The sequence below is a fragment of the Leptonychotes weddellii genome, chromosome 13 (genome assembly GCF_054177405.1).
Source record: "Leptonychotes weddellii isolate Sample4059 chromosome 13, ASM5417740v2, whole genome shotgun sequence".
Lineage (NCBI taxonomy): Eukaryota > Metazoa > Chordata > Mammalia > Carnivora > Phocidae > Leptonychotes > Leptonychotes weddellii.
In genome coordinates, this window is record NC_138381.1 from 145,375 (window position 1) to 167,039 (window position 21,665).

A 21,665-nucleotide genomic window follows, 5' to 3' on the forward strand; every position below is an offset into this window, starting at 1 on the left:
GTAGCAGTGGGTGAGTGAGGGTGAGTGAGGGTGACCCAGGTGTTAGTTAATCACACCCCTCCTTGAGGTGTTTATACTCCAACCCAGGAAAGTCTCTAAGACAAAAAGAAAATGAAGTGATAATGGTGGTCTAATGGCTTGGGATCTGCCCATCTGAGATGAGGGGCCATTTCTCCTGCCCTATAAGGCTGTTTCAACCTTCCTGACTGCTCACTAACATCCAGGAACCCAGGCAGCACTGTGCATCTTCTGTCATGGACCCTGTGCTGTGCGGTAAGAGCTTGTGGCTTGTGAGCTTGTCACTGCCATGTGCCAACTCTGTATACTAGAGAGTGAGCAGGTGAAGGCTTAGCACACCCCTTGAGAGACTCTGTCCTTGCCACAGAACCCAGGGAGAGCCTCTTCTCAAAATGATGGACCCACAGATTTAGAGTAAGTTATTGATGCCAGTGCATTTCCCACAATTGAAGAGGACTCAATTGTAAAACAAAAAAATATACTGACAAGTGTGTTAACTTGAATATTTTCCACTATTATCATTAGCCTTTTGGTCTGAAGTCTCATAATTGATTATAACCATAACTATGGGTAGAGAGAAAATGCCGAGTTTTATAGATATTGTCTTAATATGGGAAAGCCCCAGCTTCACTCATATATTAAAATGATGGCATTGACATATATGGCCTTACTTAACAGATAAATCATCCTCAGTTATATAGTGACTGGTAGAGCTCTAAGGAACTTGCTAGAATGACATAGTACATAGGAAAGGGAACACAGGCTTTGGGGTCATGCAAAACTCCATCTTAATATGGGTTTTTACATATGAGCTGCGTGTCCTCAGGCCACCTTGGAACTCCACTGTAGATCATCACATTTACAAATTGGGGATAATATTATCTCTGGATTTGTATGAAAATGGAATGAGATATCATGTGTAAGTAGCTGAGCATAGTGTCTGAAATATAGCTAGCACTCAATTAATGTCTCCCTCTCACCTGCAGATAGGTACCAACTAAGTGCTGCTATAAGCCTTCTTTGCAGAGAATGGTAACATAAAGACAAGCTGTAATTGTTCATTATTGATTAGAAATGGAAAAAGGGTCCCAATAATTTACTTTATTATTTGACTTTACAATAGAGAAGGGGAAAGGCAGAGACTTTAACACCTAGCAATATATCATGGCAATGTTTAATTATGGTTAAAAATATAAGATAGAGTGCCTGGGTGGCTCAGTCGTTAAGCGTCTACCTTCGGCTCAGGTCATGATCCCAGGGTCCTGGGATCGAGTCCCACATCGGGCTCCCTCCTCGAGGGGAAGCCTGCTTCTCCCTCTCCCACTCCCGCTGCTTGTGTTCCTGCTCTCGCTATCTCTGTCTCTGTCAAATAAATAAATAAAATCTTTAAAAATATATATATATATATAAGATAAATGATAATTTTGAGTGGAAATGATTAGTTGGAAGACAGAAGATGAGCTATGGATTACTAAGTTTTTCTTTTATTGAGGTGAAACTCACATAACATACAGTTAGTCATTTTAAAGTGTATAGTCTAGTACCATTTAGTACATTCCATCACTTTTCTCATTTCCAAGCATTTTCATCACCCCAGGAAAACATCCTTCAGCTGTTAAGTCATCACTCCTCATTTGCATTCCCCCAGCCCTGACCACTAATCTTTCTTTCTATGGGTTTGCCAAATCTGGACAGTTCATATAAAAGGAATCATACAGTATATGATTTTTTGTATCTGGCTACTTACACTTAGCATAATGTTTTTGAGGATCATCCGAATTACATCTATCATAATTCATTCCTTTTAATTACTGAATAATATTCCATTGTATATATAAGCCATATTTTTATTTTTTACTTATTTTTTTAAAATGTGGAATGCTTCACGATTTTGCATGTCATCCTTACAAAGGGGCCATGCTAATCTCTGTATCATTCCAATTTTAGTATATGTGCTGTAGAAATGAGCACTAAACCACATTTTTAGAAGTCCATTCATTCGTTGATGAACATTTGAGCTGTTTCAATATTTTGGCTATTATGAATAATGCTGTTTTAAACATTCATGTACAAGTTTCTGTGAGGATATATGTTTTCATATTGTTTGGATGTGTATGTGGGAGGGAAATCGCTGAATCATATGGTAATTATGTGTTTACCTTCTTGAGGAACCACCAAACTACTTTCCATAGCAGCTGCACAATTTTACAGCAATATATGAAAGCTCTGATTTATTCACATACTGGCCAGTGCTTGTTATTTTTCATTGCAATAATAATAATAGCACATAGAAATATTCAAAATGTCCAGTACCAGTTTTCAATGAAAACTTACAAAGTATACAAAGAAACAAGAACATATGAGGGGCGCCTGGGTGGCTCAGTTGGTTAAGCGACTGCCTTCGGCTCAGGTCATGATCCTGGAGTCCCAGGATTGAGTCCCGCATCGGGCTCCCTGCTAGGCAGGGAGTCTGCTTCTCCCTCTGACCCTCCTCCCTCTCATGCTCTCTGTCTCTCATTCTCTCTCTCTCAAATAAATAAAATCTTAAAAAAAAAAAAAAAAAAGAACATATGATACACCCAGAGAGGAAAAAATGAAATTGGCAGTAAACATCTCTGAGGAAACCAAGGCACTGGATTTACTACACAAAGACTTTAATTGTCTTACATGTGCTCAGGAAGCTGAAGGAAACCATGAACAAGGAACTAAGGGCATTCAGAAGAATGATGTGTGAACAGTAGGGAATATCAATAAAGGGATAGAAATTATAAAAGGAACCATATGAAATTCTGGATCTGAAAATAAAGTAGCTCAAATTAAAAATTTGCTAGAGAAGTCCAGCAGCAGATTTGTTCAGATCCTTCTGAAAGTCAGCATACTTGACTATAGGGCAATTGAAATTACCCAGTCAGAGGAACAGAAAGAAAAAAGAATGAAGAAAAATAAACACAGTCTAAAGAACTTACAAGACATTAACAAGGTACTAAAATGCACATTGTGGGCATCCCAAAAAACAGAGAGAGATAGGGAGCAGAAAATATTTGAAGAAATAATGGCCAAAAACGTCCCAGATGTGATGAAATACATGAATCTATACATCCAAGAAGTTCAGTGAACTCCAAGCAGGATAAACTGAGAGACATACAATGGAACATGTTACAAACTATCAAAAGACAGAATCTTGAAAGCAGCATGAGAGAAAGAAATTGTAACATACAAGTGCTCTTCCATAAGACTAACAGCCAATTTCTCATCAGAAACCATGGACGCCAGAAGGCAGTGGGATAACATATTTAAACAATATCAACTAAGAACTTTATATCCAGCAAAATTATCCTTCAAGAATGAAAGAGAGGGCGCCTGGGTGGCTCAGTTGGTTGGGCGACTGCCTTCGGCTCAGGTCATGATCCTGGAGTCCCGGGATCGAGTCCCGCATCGGGCTCCCTGCTCGGCGGGGAGTCTGCTTCTCCCTCTAACCCTCCCCCCTCTCATGTACTCTCTCTCTCTCTCATTCTCTCTCTCTCAAATAAATAAATAAATCTTTAAAAAAAAAAAAAGAATGAAAGAGAAATTAACATTCTTAAATAAACAAAAACTAAGTGAATTCATCACTAGTAGACCTATCCTACAAGGGAATGCTAAAGGGAATTCAGGGTGAAACAAAAGGAACCTAGGATGGTAACACAAAGCCATACAAAGAAATAAAGATCTCTCGTAAACATACAAATAAGTATAAAAGCTAGTATACTTGTATTGTTGGGTTATAACTCCTCCTTTTGTTTCCTATATAACTTAGAAGCCACAAGCATAAAACAATAACTATATATCTATGTTAATGGGCACACAACATATAAAGATGTAATTAGTGCCAACAACAGCATAAAAAGGGGGACATGATGCTTGATAGGAGCAGAGTTGGTGTATGCTGTTGAAGCTAAGTCTGTTTCTATTCAATCTAGAGTCACATAAATTTAGGATTTAACTCTAATCCCCATTTTCACTAAGAAAATGACAAAAAATTATAGAAAAATAAATGAAATAAAAATCAATCAAATATAAAAGGAGGCAGTATTGAATTTAAAAACACACACACACATACACACAAATAAAAAATTAAAAAACACAAAAAATAGGGACACCTGGGTGGCTCAGTTGGTTAAGCATCTACCTTCGGCTCAGGCCATGATCTCCAGGTCCTGAGATCGAGTCCCACATCGGGCTTCCTGCTCAGCAGGGAGTCTTCTCTCTCTCTCTCCCTCTGCCCCTCCCCACTGCTTGTTCTCTCTCTCTCTCAAATAAATAAAATCTTTTAAAAAATAAATAAAAATTAAAAACATAAAAACACGATTCAACTATATGCTGCTTATAAGAGACTCAATTTAGACCCACAGACAAATAAGTTGAAAGTGGAATGATAGGAAAAGATATTCCATTCAAATAGATACTGAAAGAGCTGAAGTGGCTATACTAATACTAGACAAAGTAGACTTAAGTTAAAAATTGTTACAAGAGGGATGCCTGGGTGGCTCAGTCAATTAAGTGTCTGCCTTCGGCTCAGGTCATGATCCCAGGGTCCTGGGATTGAGCCCCGTGTCAGGCTCCCTGACCCTAGGTAAAGGGTCAGCAGGGAGTCTGCTTCTCCCTCTCCCTCCACTCCTCCCTCCTGTTCACTCTCTCTTTCTCTCTCTTTCTCTCTCTCAAAAAAATAAATAAAATCTTTTTAAAAAATAGGGATGCTTGTGTGGCTCAGTCAGTTAAGCATCTGCCTTTGGCTCAGGTCATGATCCCAGGGTCCTGGGATCGAGTCCCGTGTCAGCTCCTTACTCAGCAGAGAACCTGCTTCTCACTCTGCCTGCTGCTTCCCCTGCTCGTGCACCCATGCTTGCTTGCTCTATCTCAGATAAATAAATAAAATCTTTTAAAAAAATTGTTACAAGAAAGAAAAAATGGCATTACATATTGATAAAAGGGTCAATTCATCAAGAAGATATAATAGTTATAAACACGTATGCACTAAACAGATGGAACCCAAAAACATACATAAACATTGATAGAATTGGACGGAAAATAGCTCTACATTAACAGCTGAAGACTTCAATATTCCACTTCAATAATGGATAGAACATCTAGACAAAAGATCAACAAGGAAACAGAATTTGAACAGCATTAAAAATCAATTAAAACAGACATATAAAGAACACTCCATTCACCAACAGCAAAATACACATTCTGAAGTGTATGTGGATCCATTAAATTTTAAATCAACAATGAATGTCTGCTCTTTTGATCAATTGGCTATTGGTAAGAAAAAAAAAAACAGAATTACTTATTTGGGTCTTTGGAGCCATGTGCGGTACTTATTTCTAATACTTCCAATGTGCTTTGAATACTCAGCACCCAGTACAGTGTCAAGCACAAATAAGCATTTCCTTGGGTCTACAGTTTCGTGATGTGCATGAAACGCATGTAGAATGATTGTTAAGTAAAAAATTGTATTTCAACTAAAATTACAATGCTGTTTTTCCACTTGCCAACTTTCCAGGGTTGGTATACTTCTCACATCAGGGATGGGAAAAGTCAGTCTTTGACAAGTCCACTGTCTCTACTGATACCAGCATATTAAAGAGGCTCAATGTGATAATAGTAAGGAAGCTAAATTACTTTCCCATTGCTCATATTTTCCACAAGAGCAAATGCTGATTTTGATATGACTATCTGTAGTCAAAGTCTACATTATTAGAAAGTAGGTCACAGGAGGAAAGCAGATTAGAAGATTTAAAATGGACAAAATAGAAGCTCTGCTATTCCTTTATTTTCTTTCTATCACCTTTGCAGTCAACCCTGTTTATTAGTTTCCAATAAACTGTGAAATATACTTTAGATACTTCATATCTGAATCTTTTACCCAAATAATAAAGTAACATTACAAAAAAATCCACCATTTTGATGATTTATTCCTTTTTATAGTTGAGAGTTTATCTTGTTAAGCATTCCAATCCACAAATACTGAGTACCAATATCCCTTGTCTTTGAGAAGGAAGTCAGTGGGAAGGATAGTCAAAAGAATCCATATTGATAATACACAATGATAATGTGCTGATAAATGTTTATACTGCATCTTCTGGGAGAAGGGAGGTGTAGGAAAACTTTTCCTGGAAAAGATGAGGCCTGACTTGAATCTTGAAAAGAAATGGAGTTTTAGACCATCAGAACAGGAGGATAAAAGCCTTCTAGGTAAAGGGTTAGCATGTACAAAGACGGGGGGAGGCATGCTGCTTATCTATAACCACACACAGGCACACACATACACACACTATCATCATGGTGTCAATTCTCTAGATTTTTTAGTTCACCTGCATCTCAAGAAAACTTTAATTTTTTTCCTTTTCATGTGTGTAGAAAAGCTTTACCACCTTTTGTTGGTTATACCTCAAATGAGCATCTTCTCCAGAATTCCTGGTACTGAAGGACAAAGCACTAACTAGGCTTGACTCTGGAATGCTGGATCAGGGATGCCCACCTCAGGACCACTGTCAGGCTGGGCAAGAGAGGCATCAAATTGGACATGCCCAGCAGCATTCCATTATCAAGTAGAAAATGGTTTATATGAGTTCTTCAAGGATACTAGTGTTCCTTTCATTAATATATTTCTCCATACTTTGGTAAAAAGAATGTCTCAGTGCCCTCTTAGCAGAACCAAGTGAGAAAATGCATGAGGAATCTCACTCCATTCCATTATTATCATAAATCTATTCCATCAGAAGCCTAGAGATTCCTTCCTCTACATTAAATCAAGGAAGTTATGGCTCTCAAATTCATTTAATGTGGCCACCAATTACTCCAGCTATTAATCAACCAACAAAGCAAAGTGTAGGAGTCACAATCAACTGCTCATGCTAACAGTGAATCCCAAATATTTGCTAAGTACATCTATATCAGTAAATTCATCTCAATCCAACACTGTTCTCCTCCTTTTATAATGTCAATAAAATCACTTTCAAACATTTTACTCAGGATTCTTCTGATAACAACTACAAAAAAATCTTTGTATATGCCTCTTTACCCAGTTCAGACTTTGTATTCATCTCCCATGGTGTGCAGGTAATGGGTCTGGAGGCAGCAAAAGTTGGTGAGGTGGGCCTTGAGAATAGCATTCTCTTGCAAGCTAATTGCTTCAGTGAGAACATTACAAAGCCTTCAACAAGGGAGGCTGCCTTCAGGTCGGGGAGAGCACTGGATTCTAACGAAGAGAGAGGTGCAGTGAAACTGGAAGTTAGGGTTCTCATATTCATCAGAATCCTCTCAAAGATCCACATTCCAATTCTTAGCGCTCCACTCTTCCCCAATGTCCTACCTTTTGGTAAACTGCCTGGAGAGGCTGTGGTGTCAACTTGTGTTGTTCTTCAACAACCTGAAAGATAAGATTTGGGTCAAACACAAACAGGTGGGATCCTTTACAGTAAGCTTGGGGTCCAGCCCACTTGCTTTTGACTATAAGTCAGAACAGCTTATGAAAGTACAATCAACTTGGTGTCCTTAGGACTCTGTGCACAGGAAATCCCTGCCTAGCCTATAGAGCCCCTTTACCCATTAGCACTTGCAAGGCTCTGTCTCCCCAGGGTACCCTCAGGGTCCCTTTCAACAACCCCTAGCTTTTGTTACTCTGAGAGAGTTTCTTGATCTGAGCTCTCCTTTCTGGGTCCTTCACCTCATTTATGTCCTCATTACTATTTTCTGTCTCTACTGTACCTGAGAGTCATCTGAGGCAACCCTGAAGTTCCCTCACCCTTGAGGAGGATCCTCATGAGGCTTCTCTTAGAGGTGTGTAATGAGTTTCTCTCAGAAGCTCAGAGAAATTACCTTTTTAATGTTGTCAATTGATGTTTTATTTGATTTGGTTTGTTTGATTTCAAAAGCCAGAATAAAGGTCTGACCTTTTTAGAAAGTGAGATAGTAAACAAATTAGAAATAGGGGGAGAATTATGCTTCCTTTTAAAAGGAATTACAGAGCCAGGGGCGCCTGGGTGGCTCAGTCTGTAAGCGACTGCCTTCGTCTCGGGTCGTGATCTCAGGGTCCTTGCCTTCGTCTCGGGTCGTGATCTCAGGGTCCTGGGATCGAGCCCCGCATCGGGCCCCTGCTCTGCCTCTCTCTCTGTGTCTCGATCTGTCAAATAAATAAATAAAATCTTTTCAAAAAAAAAAAAAAGGAATTACAGAGCCATTCAGAGAAAAGAGGGAGGAGACAGGTTCCAAAATTGTCCAGTGTTTCAGTAAAACAGCAGTGATGGCTTAGACGGGAGGAGCTAAGCACCATGTGGGACATTCATAGCTTAGAGATGTAGAGCAAGTTGTTCACACCTGCATCACAAATGACAGCAAAACTAAGCTGGAACATGTGATGTGATGTTCTTAAAAAAGCATAGAGCAGACTCAAGGTTAAGAGAAGAAGCAAATTTAGAGAAGTAGAGTGCAGTCACTCTTGCTCCTTGTAGCCTAACTTCGATGGGTTTGTTTTGCTTATGAATAGAAAGTTAAAACATGCTGTTATCTAAAGAAGCTTTTTATCAGTGAGGTATTGAGTGCTCATCTTTCTTGGGCCACCCCAAGCAGCAGCTCAGAGAGCAGCACCCTTTCTAGTTCCCCAGAGGGATTAGGCAGCTCAGTAGTTGTCATGCCTGCAAACTTCACAGCCTTTGCTAATAATGGCTCCCTTCTGAGCACCCACCATCTGCCACACCAGGCCAACCCCAGGGCTTGAGGCATCCTGACCCTGCTGAGGTTGAGCAGGCCGTGCTCTGCCTTCTTGTTTCAGCTCATACTGTAAATGTGTTCTTTCCATGGTCCATTCAGTGCCACATTTCTTGTTGTTGTTACTGAATTTTTGTGCCTTTTCTTGGTGTTTTCAGTGTTTAAAAAATCTCCAAGTATACTGCTGAAGTCTATGTTAGTGTTCCTATGTGCAAGAAGGTGGTACCTTAGGGAGAAAATGTATGTGTTAGATGGGCTTCATTCAGGATGAGTTAGAGCACTGTTGGCTGTGCGTTCAATGTTAATGAATTAGCAATATATATTACATAGGGTGTCTTTAAACAAAAACACCCATAAAACAAAGTTTTGTATTGACTGGTTGCTGAAAATGGTGTGACCACGGCTTGCAGGAACCTAATGCTGTATTTCCTGAGGAGCAGTGGTTCATATTCACTAATTCAGTACTGACAGCAGCTTTATAGCACATAAGTACCATGAATTACAAGAATCAATTGTTTCTGTCTCCATTTCACTCCACAGAGAAGCAAAATGATGCCTTACCCCTTTGGCAGGAGAGAAAACAGCAAGCCAGCGTCCAACTGCAGGGCAAGCTGGAGTTAACAGAAGCACAGAACCTCGGACTGGTTTCACCTCATTTTCACATCTAGTCTTTCCTCCAGTGATTTCCTTCTGCATAGGCCTTCCAAAGTTCAGTCTCATGAGCAGTTTTAACCAGATTCATGTGCCTTAACAGAAAAATAGCAAAACAGTTGGAATTGCTGGCCTCCTAGTGGTATTCTTAAGGTTTTCTTAGAAGAGGGATACAAATATTTTTAGGAGAAGAAAGTCATCATTTAAAAATTGGTTTAGAGACTCTTAATCATAGGAAACAAACTGAGGGTTGCTGGAGGGGAGGTGGGTGAGGGATGGGATAACTGGTTGAAGGACATGAAGGAGGACACGTGATGGAATGAGCACTGGGTATTATATGCAACTGATGAATCACCAAACTCTACCCCTGAAACTAATAATACACTATATGTTAATTAATTTAATTAAAATTAAAAAACTAAAAAATTAAAATTGGCTCATACTTGGGGGCGCCTGGGTGGCTCAGTCAGTTAAGCGTCTACCTTCAGCTCGGGTCATGATCTCGGGGTCCTGGGATCAAACCCCACATCAGGCTCCCTGCTCAGCAGGGAGTCTGCTCCTCCCTCTGCCCACCACCCCCCCAACCCTGCTCATGCTCTCTCTCTCTCAAATAAATAAAATCTTTTAAAAAATTGGTTTATATTCAATATATGTCTGATTCCCAAAATAAAAAACACACATTTGTCATATAGTGTAGAGAAGGTAAAAAGGATTAATATTTAATTCTCAAAATTCAATCTCAGAGCTACTGTCTCATTTTACAGATGAGGACAGCACACCTCTGGTACAGATGGTCCCTAAATCCACAGCAGCGACAGCACGCACAGATGGGCCATCTGCCTCCATGCTCATGGTCTTCCCGTTCTTCCACACGAATCACCCTTCATCGCTGGCCTTCAGCACCACGGCACACTGTAGATAGGACTCCTGACGGACAATGCAAACGGGAGGGAACTGAAGGAGCAGTTAACCACCCAAAACCCCAGTGTCGACACGTTCACACTAAACTCTTCTCAATCTCATTTTTTGTCATCTTCTTCCTCCATATCTAATTTTTCCTCATTTTCTGGGTTTTGTACAAGTTCACAGCCACCACTAAATGACATTAGGACTTTGTCACCAAACCCTTTCTCCTTATTCTTCCTCCTCCAAGATTCTCTCTTCTCTTCCTGCCTACATCATGATGCAGCCTTTCAAAATTACCCACTCTGATTTCAATAGCTTTAACTTCCTGGACACTCCACCTCCCTGTTCTGCCTTTTTCACCACTTTCCTTTTCCTTCTATAAAGTGCTGGCTCTAAGCAGCTGAAATGGGGGTGATTTCTGTCCATTTACATATGACACACCTTGAGTTTGTTTTAAAAAACACAAGAAAACTGATTTCTGAATTATTTAGGGGGAAGTTTATGATTTCATTTAAAAATAAAATATAGGTGAGTTTCACTTTGAGAATTCAGACTCTGAACCTCAGCTCAGTATGTGGTTTCCACATGACACATTCCCAGATGCATCCGCGTCCACCTCTGCTCTGCAGCACACACATCGGATGGAGAGGACAATGAACTTCAGGAACCTTGGAAATTAGTCATTTACAAAAATGCAAAGTATACATTTTGTATAGAAAACTGTATAATACCTAATTCAGAATTTGTCCTTTACTATAATTGCCATGTTCTAATAAATTTTACTCCTTTTCCTATAAAAGCAGAATGCTCACCATACTTCAAACAGGCACCAAGCTTAAAACTTAGCCTTTTTTTAAAAGATTTTTTATTTATTTGACAGAGAGAGAGCACAAACAGGGGGAGTGGCAGAGGGAGAGGGAGAAGCAGGCTCCCCTCTGAGCAGGGAGCCCGATGTAGGGCTCCATCCCAGGACCCCGGGATCATGATACCTGAGCCAAAGGCAGACGTTTAACTGACTGAGCCACCCAAGCACCCCAAAACTTAGCCTTTAAGATAAAAACAATTTCCCCATATCTGTCTCCAACATTACATATTTCACACACAAGCTTGTTTGCACTATTTATTTATTTATTTATTTATTTATTTATTTATTTATTTAGAGAGCATGAGCAGGGGAGGAGCAAAGGGAGAGGGACGAGCAGACTCTGCACTAAGTGTGGAGCCTGGCGTGGGGCTGGATCTCACAACCCTGGACTCATGACCTGAGCCGAAATCAAGAGTCGAATGCTTAACTGACTGAGCCACCCAGGAGCCCCTACAAGGCAATATAATTGTATATGGAAGTCTGTTCATTTCTTTTTTATTTCCGTGATTTTATCCTAGTCTTCTCTTTGGACTTTACTGTCCTTTATCTGACTCCAAATTACAAAATTAGAAGTGAAAATCTATTCTGGCCTTGTCCTGGTACACGGCTAATGGTCCAAATAACAAGTATGAACAGATACTGTCCACCCCTTGTAAGGTTTGGGTTTGTAGCACGATTCTTAGCCACTCGGGAACACAGGTGTGCACCCGCTGGCAGCTCATGCTGGGTGAGGAGCAGGCCATCCCTTGAGGGTGTGGCTGGGAGGAGCAGATGACAGTTAAGAATCATTGCCAGCCCTGTTTGATGTCATATGATAAGGTCGCTGAAAGGACAAACTGTACCAGATCAAAATCATGTACTATAGAAAAGACCTGGGGCTTTCCTTCTCTCTACCACGAAGCAAACAATAACCACGCATACAGTGTCAACTTAAAAAATGTGAGCGCCTTGCTCTGTTGTGAGAGCTGATTTTGTCCTGGACATTAACTCTGTCCACTCAGAAGATGCAGAGCAGTTCTACAAGGGTGGAGTGGGAAGAAGCTCGATACGGAGTGGGTAGGAGGACGCACCTCCTTGCCTCTTGTCAGACATTCTCTTCTCGCTGCACTTGGCGCACTTGGGACACCCACACTCCATTTATTTGTCCCATCCCCCCAACTCCACCCTGTATCCCGTGAGTCAAAATAAGGCTGAGTCTCCTGGAGGTGCCTACTATCACAGACCTGTCCTGTTTCCAGGGGAAATGTGGAGAGAGCCAGGCCTTTCTATCTAGCAGCAGAGGGTGGACAGAGCACACGCAACGCTCAGCCAGGGAGGAATGCCGTGGCCTCCGTGCTAACGAGGATCTTTGCACGTTCACCCAACATACTCTATCTCCTCTGATGACATAAACTCGGGGTCAGGGAAGAGGGTAGAGGAGATCTACCTTGTTCCTTGGGGTGTAAGGAGCAGCATACGTCCTGTGAAGAACAGAGGACTTTGACATAAGCCCAAGAGGGTCCCACATCCACCTCTAGGATTGCTTTTGCTGTCTGTAACCCTCATTTCCCTGGCAGGTGGACTCTACTCCAGGCCTTGCTCTGAGTTTTCACTGGGCCAGGGAGGTTGGACGGAGATCGGGGTGGGGGGTGCCCCCATGGCCTAGGCTTCACCGCGGGCAAAAGTGTATCTCTGTGAAAGCCATCATTCCAATGCTAAAAGCCACTTACAGGTGAGCCATTAAAAGGAATCCTTGATGTACATTAACCAGAAATAAGGAAAAAAAATGCAATCCGTGCCACGTGCAACCAAGCAAGTATGTAAGGCCGAGAAACCACTGCATCAGGAAAACCTCACCTCATGAACAAGAGAAAATCTGGGTCATCAAGAAAAATTGCTGAAAATCTATGAAAAGCCAAATGTTCCAGTTTTTTCTAAGAGACCTATTCCAAATATAGATTGGAACATCTCAAAAGTAATGGTTTGTGTCAAAAGACATGCATTTTGGGGCACCTGGCTGGCTCAGTCAGTAGAGCACGCAACTCTTATGATCTCAGGGTTGTGAGTTCAAGCCCCGTGCTGGACACGGAGCCTACTTAAAAAACAGAAAAGATGTGCATTTTATTTTTTGAGACAACAAACAATAAAATGACACATGCCCAAGTATGACTGATTCAGCCGTACGGACATTCCTATTACAAAGTTTTCATCGGTGAAGACCGGTCCAGGGTCCCACGATCACTAGGTATACAGGGCTAAATCTAAGCTGCAGTTGTGGAACGCCCATCAGAAAGGAGGTGGGCAGCCATGTGTAGGACGCACTAGAGGCCCACGTCTGATCCCCGGAGGGAAAGGGCAGTAAACGCCTTCCCTGTGCATGGAGCCGACCTGATGCCAAGTGAATCCAGGACTGACGGGACAAAATGGCGTGCGGCTCCCAGGGAACAGAAGTCATGTTGCACTGACTGCGTTACTAGAAGACAGCTGTCATGGCACCCTGGTGGGTACAGTGGGTCTGCTGATACCCTCCCCAGCACTCAGACACAAAACTTACAAACATGCTCATTCATCCCCGCCTAATGATTTTAATGAACAAATTTTCATTCAGAAATCCCAGAACTCAATCCTTACATAATTCTCCTATTCTAAGAATATTCTAAGCAGCTCTCCAAATTTGGGGACTACTTAAAAATAAAGAACACTGTCTATCCAAAATCTCCACATACTTCTTTGCCAACATATATCATCCTCTAGTGTTGGGAGGATTACATAAGCTCCCGTTTTCACTTCCAACCCATCTTGAAGGAAAGACAGGTAGGAGCGGCGTGCTTCCTGCGGAGAGCAGCAACTGAAATGTGGTCCTGCATCTCCTCACCTGACCAGACAGGGGCTGGGGGCGGGGCAAACCTCAGACTAGATGCTGCCCGCACAGCAAAAGGCGGGCAGGTGTGGACAACATGCAGATCACTAGCACGACCAAAGGAGACACATCCCGAGAAAACATCAGCCCATAAGTAATAGTGTGTAACACAAATGTCTGGTTTCCACCTGCCTCTGGCCTGCTTCCCCAGATGCCAGATATCAAAACCGCAAACCCTCACTTGCATGATATATTTCCAGAGGTTTCAGACCAAACTTCTTACTTTTTCACTTAAATTGACGACTTAGGCGGTGCCTGGGTGGCTCGGTCAGTTAAGCATCTGACTCTTGGTTTCAGCTCAGGTCGTGATCTCAGGATCGTGAGATCGAGCCCCGTATCGGGCTCTGTGCTCATTGTGGAGTCTGCTTGAGATTCTCTCTCTCCCTCTGCCCCTCCCCCCACTTGCAAGCACTCTAAAATAAATCTTTAAAAATTTTAAAAATAAATTTAAGACTTAGGAAGTTCACAGTATCATAATACAAAGTTTTAGTCTTGTGACATTTTACCATCTTCAGAACTATCCTTTTGAAGTATTTAAAGTTATATATTTGGGGGCGCCTGGGTGGCTCAGTTGGTTAAGCGTCTGCCTTTGGCTCAGGTCATGATCCCAGGGTCCTGGGATCGAGCCCCGCATCGGGCTCCCTGCTCGGCGGGGAGCCTGCTTCTCCCTCTCCCACTCCCCCTGCTTGTGTTCCCTCTCTCGCTGTGTCTCTCTCTGTCAAATAAATAAAATCTTAAAAAAAAAAAATTTAATAAGGGCCCCTGGGTGGCTCAGTCAGTTAAGTGTCTGCCTCCGGCTTGGGTCATGATCCCAGGGTCCTGGGATCAAGCCCCACATTGGGCTCCCTGCTCAGCGGGAAGCCTGCTTCTCCCTCTCCCACTCCCCCTGCTTGTGCTCTCTCTCTCTCACGGTCTCTTTCTCTCTGTCAAATAAATAAAATCTTTAAAAAAAAATAAAGTTATATATTCGACCCCACAATAGTGGGGTTGGCTCACTGTAATGCCAATGGAGAACATTACACATTTGTGGTAAGAAATTCACATACTCCACTCTCCAGAACCCGCGCAGTGTTAGCTGTCGCCCCCCACAGATGTCCGGAGCCACAGAAACAATTTGCTCAGGGTTAGCTGCCTTGCCAGCCAATTTCTGACTGAACACAAAACAGGAGTCCTTTAAGAGGAAAACATAATTTCAAAGCATGGAATTTCTTTTGAGGTTTTGACAGTTTTTCTATGAGCCCAAAATCAGGAAAAAATGTTTATTCCAGGTTACCTAATATACCACCACATTTCTTGATACTCCTGATAATTTTTTTAAAAATTCATCTGTTCATTTACACAGCAGTATTTTGCTCACTTCTAATTAGAAAACCAAGAGAAGCAGAAACTTTTCTGATCACACACATATTTTTGGAGGACGCACTTGGAACTCCCCACTACCCTCCAGCTGTAATTCCATGTTGTTTTTATGAAACTACCCATTTTCTTTTATTGATTGAACTACACCCAAGCAAAAACTAAAACAGTGTCCTCGTTACATTTTTCTTAAGTCAGACCAAACTGCTACAGGGTGAAGAGTCGATGCACAAAGCAGTCAATGAAAATTACAGGGAGCCACTCTACCTGTGATTCAAGTTCTTGAGAACAAATAATGGGCAGGATTCAGTGACTGGCCCTTCATCCACCTTTAGAAAGAAAAAGAGAAGGAGACAGACCCAGGATCACGGCACACCTGACCCAGGCTTCTGAGGATGGAGATGCTTCACCAGAATGCCTTTGTGTGTGTGGCCTCCCTGCCTCACAGATTTCTCATTCCATCGACATTCTGCTTCACAACTTGAGAGCAGAGTATTTCTCATTTAAGAAAAACATGCCATTTGATAGAAAAAGCTCTCACGGGAATTTTCTGTACTGAGTCCATCAACCCAAAGGACACAAGCAAGTCCATACTAGGCCCCCATAGAATTCAGCCCTGGCTGGATATTAGCTCTTACTAATACTAGTTTTAGATTTGACTCTTAGTTTTTTTATTATTATTTTATTTTTTTAGAGAAAGAGACTGTGCAAGTGGTGGGGGGGCAGAGAAAGAGGGAGAAAGAATCCCAAGCAGACTCCACACCCAGCACAGAGCCCTACACGGGGCTGGATCCCAGGACCCTGAGATCAGGACCTGGGCCTCTTCAGGGCAGATGCCCACGTGCCATTTGTGACTCCAGCAGACTGGCAAGCTGCCTCCCATAAGGACAACCCACATGCATCCCACTCACCACCTCAGTGTGGGGGAACACATCACCAACAAAGGTGCTTTCATACATTTTATTTTTTATTTAAAATCAATTAATATATAGTGTATTATTATTTTCAGGGGTAGAGTTCAGTGATTCATCACTTACAACACCCAGTGCTCGTTACATCACGTGCCCTCCTTACTGCCCATCCCCCAGTTACCCCATCCCCCCACCCCGCTCCCCTCCAGCAACCCTCAGCTTGTTTCCTAGAGGTAAAAGGTTTGTCTTATGGCTTGTCTCCCTCTCTGATCTCGTCTTATTTTATTTTTCCCTCCCTTCCCCTATGTTCATCTGTTTTGATTCTTAAATTCCACATATGAGTGAAATCATATATTTGTCCTTCTCTGACCTGCACACATTTTCATTGTTACCTGTCCAACAGGAAAAAAATCATTCCGTTCCCTTTTCTTTAACTATGTCACCTCCTAAAGCATTTGCTAGTTAGACCAGGTCCACCCTGGCACCCGAGAGGCCCCTGAGTTACCTGTCCTAAGCAGGCATCACCTGGGGCTGCCAAGGGGGCTCGTTCCAGCCAGCATGGGCAGGTCCAAGGGTAGGGCCACCCCCACAGGCTCCAGGGAGCCTCTGACCAGGACAAGGGCACGGGGAGGCAGAAAGTCGGTCCACGAAGACAGTGACCACTTTGGAACTGGGGGAAGGGTCAGGTTGGTGCAAAGGAGGACACATCCACCTGTGGTTTCCATGGTGACCAGAGTGCAAACATGGACTCCTCAACTTCAGCATCCCCGCAACCACACTAAGGATGGGGTTGTCGTGTCCTGGCTGATGATCATGAGAAGTGATAACATGGTGGATTTTTTTGAATGGCATGTTCTGATAGGAGGAAAACATTTTAAATATTTGAGTTTTAGTTAAATGAATACGTATTTAATTTAAAAACAACAATGCCCAAGACCATCCCTCAAATGGAACTCTTTTACATGATAAAAACAATACTTGATTGAAAAATTCAGACAATCTATGAGGCCATACAGTAGAACTCGACTCCTCTCTTCCCCACCCCGGTCCACAATCTCATCCTGCAGAAACATCCCCCTCAGGGCTTCCCGCATCTCCCTCCAGACTTTCATGTCTCGAAGGGAAACAGCTCGCACTCCAGAAGCTTATCTGAGCCAGCCCCTCCCCTTTGGCTGTCCTGTCACCCCCGCCCCCACTCACAGATGAGCAGTCTGTCACCCAGCTCTCACTGGTCAGTAGGAGCTGACCAACTCTCCACCAGAGGCCGACATATCTCACTCTGCAGCAGAAGGAAACATACAAGCCATGTGTTTGCATTATAGGAAATCTAGGTTTCTCATTCCCAGATCCTAGGGTATACAACAGCAAAATGGATTTCAAATAAACAATGAAAGAGAAGTAAAAAGAAACTATCTCCCATCATAAGGGGATTATGTAAAAAAATAGTCTTTAAAATGTTGACTTTCAGAACTTTGGCCAGAGCAAAAGCCACACAGATCTTGTTGGTTTCCATAGTTACCAAGCTCGAAGGTGCCACTGCAAGAGAGGGGCTGCCTGATGCAGTGGGTCCCACCTCTGGCCGCAGGGTCCTGGGTGGTCCCCTCGTGGTCCTCACCCCTCCAATCTGGCCCTGGCTGCCCTTCCCACCCAGCACCTGCCGCTCTGACGGGTGCGGCTGAATAGTGCAGAGCTCCAGGCCCATCCTTCCACCTGCCGAACATCCTTCCCACACTCCAAAATCTGCAGACTTCAGGACTCAGGGCTGGCACCCTTGTCAGAGGGGGCTGGGCTGACCCTTCCTGCATTTCTGTGGCCCTCATGTGCACAGGGTCATGACTGACCCCCGACTGGGCTTCCGGGGGCAGGAGCACACCTTCATCTTGCAGCCAGTCCTTCCTGTCCAGCCCCACAGGGGAGCGCCCACCATTGCCCAGTGTTTAGTGCTCACACTTCTCCACCTTCTCCAGGTTCCAAGTAGTGGAAGATCATCATAGAAAACAGAAACACAGGGATGCCTGGGTGGCTCAGTCGGTTAAGCTGCTGCCTTCCGCTCGGGTCGTGATCCCAGGGTCCTGGGATCGAGTCCCATATCAGGCTCCTTGCTCAGCAGGGAGCCTGCTTCTCCCTCTGCCTCTGCTTTCCACTCCCCCTGCTTGTGCTCTCTCTCTGACAAATAAATGAATAAAATATTAAAAAAAAAAAAAAAGAAAAGAAAACAGAAACACAAAAGAAGGGGCACCTGGGTGTCTCAGTCAGCAAAGTGTTTGCCTTCGGCTCAGGTCGTGATCCTGGAGTCCTGGGATCGAGCCCCACATCGGGCTCCCTGCTCAGTGAGGAGCCTGCTTCTCCCTCTCCCTCTGCTCCCCCTGCTTGTGTGCTCTCTGACAAATAAATAAATAAAATATTTTTTTAAAAAAAGAACTCAGCCTTCCTCCTAACGCTGCCGAATCTGGTTTGTATGCAGTTTGTGTGCAAGCGTTCTGCACACGACCAGAGCCTTCTCTCGCTCTTAACTCCCTGCATGAGCACAGGGTTCGGTGCTGCCTACACCTTCATGCACCAACCCTTAGGATTCCAGCTCAGGGCCTTACGTGGCCTCGCTTCTCCCAAGTCATGCTCATAACGTTCATCCCAGGTCCCTGTCTCTGCCAGCCGTTGTCTGAACTTCGGCTAATTCTTGGTCGCTGCAGACATTTGTGCATTCATTAAGCTGACCCACGAGCCTGCTCCCCTGCTCTCCTGGCATAAGGGGCACAAGAACCCTTCTGCCTTTTGTCTCATGGGCCCTCACCATGTTTGCTGCATTTTACAATCCAATTCTATAATTGAAGAGATTCAGACGCACCCACACTACAGAAGGCATGAACTCGGCAGCCTTGGCCACGCAGGGGCCAACGGCTCAGTGTCCTTCAGAGCTGACGGAGGCCCTGGGTCAAGGACAAGCTGAACGAGAGGAACTGAGCACATTCAACGTTCACAAGCCTGCAGAGCTCAAGGTTTGGGAACACGAAGGACTGCAAACAAACATGGCCTTTTCCAAGTCACGGAGGACAGCTGGCCAGGAGGTCACCTGCAGCTGGGCCTCTAAAATGTCCAGGTACAAGAACGAAGCTCACACGTGGTCGTCAGGTACTGCGGTGATTTGGGATGGGACCAGGGAGGGGTAGGACGAGGCCGGGTGGGCCAGGGTAACCCAATAATCAATCACAGAGTCCTCTGAAAACACAGCCACGGGGGCACCTGGGGGGTCAGTCAGGTAAGGGTCCAACTCTTGACTTTGGCTCAGGTCATGATCCCAGGGTTGTGAGATGGAGCTCCACACTGGGCATGGAGTCTGCTTGAGATTCTCTCCCCACCTCTCTCCCTCACTCATACAACAATCAGGCATAAAGCAGAAACATCGTGAGCACACATGCCCATGGTTCTCTGCGAGCAAACAGACTCAGCCCAGGGCCTCAGGGCAGCGCCCTCAGTCCTCCAGGACATCCCCTTCAGTGTAGTCCACTCTCCAGTAACCTTCTGTACTAAGTCCCACACTTTAAATGCTTCACTGAAGATTTAAATCATCTTAAAAGTATCACTTATTAGAAGCATCATCCTGGGTAAAGGCCAAATATAAAATATCACTCCCTCAACCACTGCAATGAACCAGCCCCAAATCAGGATGCCCCGGAGAGGGCTCCTGACAACCGCAACTCCAGTCTGAGGCTTGCTTTCTGCTGTGCTGCTCAGGAGCGGGTACGTCACGGACGTGGTACCCCTGGTGCCCGGGCTGCAGGCGACGGGGGCTCACGGTGTCCAACGGCTGCTCGGACAGCGCAACGTAGGCAAACGGGGGCACCGCTCGGCCAGTCCTCCCACCGCCTGGGGCCCTCCACGCTACCTGTGCACACTCACACCCTCTGCATTCTGTCGGGGATCCAGCTCTACCTGCCAATATACCCAGAATCCAGCTGCTTACCACCTACACATCCCGGCCAAGCTCCCGCCGGTCATCCGGCTTCTGCACTTCGACCGATTCTCCACAGAGCAACCACACTGCCACGCTAACCCACCACCAGAGAGCCACCGGTCCCGCCGCTAGGGTCAGCGTCCTGGCCACCCAACAAGACCCTCTCCCCCACCACCTCCGCCTCACTGTACCACAGCTCCCCGGTGATCCCACCTCAGGGCCTCTGTGGTCAGACTCCCCTGCCCGGGACACCCCCACACAGGCCTTTGCCGCAAGTGGCCCCGGAGCCCACCCCCCTCCCGTGCCCACCACGACCATCCGAAATGGCAGCCGGCCCTCCATCTCATCTTGCTCTTCTCCAGGGCACGGTCCCCATGGATCAGCTCCACCGAGTCTGCTTCCTCTATGGAGCGAGCACCCGGAGGGCAGGCATGAGCACTCAGGTGGGAGTTGCGCCTGAGCTCACCACTAGAGGGCGGGGACCCCTCTCCCATGGGGACCCCTGCGCTGCAGCCCCACAGGGGCGGGCACCCCCTGCCAGCTACCTGCCCGGACGGCCACTGCTCCTCGGGACTGCTCTCCCTCCCGGGGAGAACACGCCGCCCGCGTCTGCCGTACAAAAGAGGAAGAAAAACCCCACCTAGTAGTCAGGGAGCTGGGTGGCCACAGGAGGGCTGGGGAGGGGCAAACACACGACCCAGAAGTGGAGGTCCCAGTGTCAGCGCAACATGGGCTGGCCAGACGCAGCAGGAAACAGCTTGGGGACGATGATTTCCCCGAGCCCCCAGCCCCCGCCTGGGGCTTGCACTCCTGCAACCCCAGCATGACCCACCTGGCTTCACCTCAGCCTCTTGGCCTGGCGCTCCGGGTCTGGGACCCCTGAAGCTGGGTGTTTATGGGTATTTTTGGAGGAGCAGACCCAGACTCCCAAGGCATTCCCAAGGGGCCTTGACCAAAGACAGGCTCAGAACTCTGAGCAGGCGCCATGGTCGGGAACCCTGGGGTGGGGCCTCCTGCTCCCACATCCCCAGGTCAGGACAGGGGGCTCAACCCTCCCTCCAAAATTCAAACAATCCCTTTCCTCCTCCTTTACACTATGAACCCCGCCTGACCCCAGCCCAGAGCCTCAGCTTCTGGACGGGACTGGTCACCGGAGACCAGCCAGAGTGAAGCCTGGAGCCTGCAGCCCCACCCCCACCCTCCAGGCCTCGGGGAGCTTCCACCTCCTGGCAGGTGGCCCACTCCAACTCCACGGGGACAGCAGCTCCTACGCTCGGAACCCTGTGCACCGCACCCTGTGTGGCTCTTCGCCTGGCTGTTCATTACGTAATGCTCTTCATTACGTAATAAGCCGCTAAA

General features: G+C 45.1%; 1 long non-coding RNA gene and 1 other non-coding gene across 4 annotated transcripts in view; both read right to left on the minus strand.

The window, feature by feature from the left end:
* Window positions 1-1,885: 1,885 nt before the first annotated feature.
* LOC115944114 (U6 spliceosomal RNA) lies at window positions 1,886-1,989 on the minus strand. Its single transcript, XR_004078689.1, has one exon. It is a non-coding gene; the product is annotated as a U6 spliceosomal RNA (small nuclear RNA).
* A 1,413-nt stretch (window positions 1,990-3,402) lies between these two features.
* LOC115944113 (uncharacterized) overlaps window positions 3,403-21,665 on the minus strand; it is a 25,752-nt gene continuing 7,489 nt past the window's right edge. For all 3 annotated transcript variants that reach the window (XR_014139516.1, XR_014139514.1, XR_014139515.1), the window contains 2 exons: window positions 10,197-10,344; window positions 3,403-9,512 (listed from right to left, as the gene is read on the minus strand). This is a non-coding gene — a long non-coding RNA (uncharacterized LOC115944113). The remainder of the gene's footprint in view (window positions 9,513-10,196; window positions 10,345-21,665) is intronic.